This window comes from Phalaenopsis equestris, unplaced genomic scaffold (genome assembly GCF_001263595.1).
Source record: "Phalaenopsis equestris unplaced genomic scaffold, ASM126359v1 Scaffold199415, whole genome shotgun sequence".
NCBI classification, from domain to species: domain Eukaryota; kingdom Viridiplantae; phylum Streptophyta; class Magnoliopsida; order Asparagales; family Orchidaceae; genus Phalaenopsis; species Phalaenopsis equestris.
In genome coordinates, this window is record NW_018219290.1 from 134,305 (window position 1) to 135,166 (window position 862).

The following is an 862-nucleotide window of genomic DNA, read 5'->3' on the forward strand; positions in this document are numbered from 1 at the left end:
CGGCTTTGTTTTTCTTCTAACGGTCTCAACCTCAATCAGAAAAACTTTTTTCATTTTATTTGGGTTATATTAATTTCTGATTTATTCATCGTGTTTATGCAGCTGTGATTTTATGAGCGCACACTTGTGATAGCCCCGGCTCATCCTGATGCCAGACCTCGTATGTTGAGGTGGCCAATAAATACAGGGTGGAACTCTCCGAAGATCCATTTAATCTTTAGGCAGCTTAGTACTATACAGGTGAATGATACTAATGTCTATTTTAAGCAGGTTTACGTTTAGTATTTTGCCACCTTATTTAATTTTTATGATGAATGTTTTTTTGCAGATTCTTGATTCTCTTATTGATGTAACAGAGGAGGAGCATAGTTTACGAGCATAGTTTACTTGCCCACTCTCGTCTCCTGCAAAGTCAATTGGAGAACCACAAAAAAAGCTCCAATTCGAACCAAACACCACCAGAGTCTCATGGTGATGTTCCTTTTGTACATACTTGCAGTATTCCGCCACCCACACAGTCACATTTGGGTTTAGAAGAGATGGCAAACTCTTAGGGAGCAACAACAAATTTTAGTTCAATTGAAGGATTCCGTATTGACAACAAATTTTAGTTCAATTGAAGGATTCCGTAAATAACCTCAGATTTTTTTTGGAGTATACATTGATGGAGGTGAAGACCGACATCAACAAAATAAAGAGAAAAATAAATAAAGTTCCCATGGAATCTCCTGTAGGTTCTGAATTTACTGGGAAGAAAGATAGCCCAGAAAAGGAAGAAGAGCCACCTGCTCATATTGAGCAAGCGTCGGAACAGGAGTGGGGACCCGATATTCTTGAAGCAGAACAGTCGATAGGTAGAATG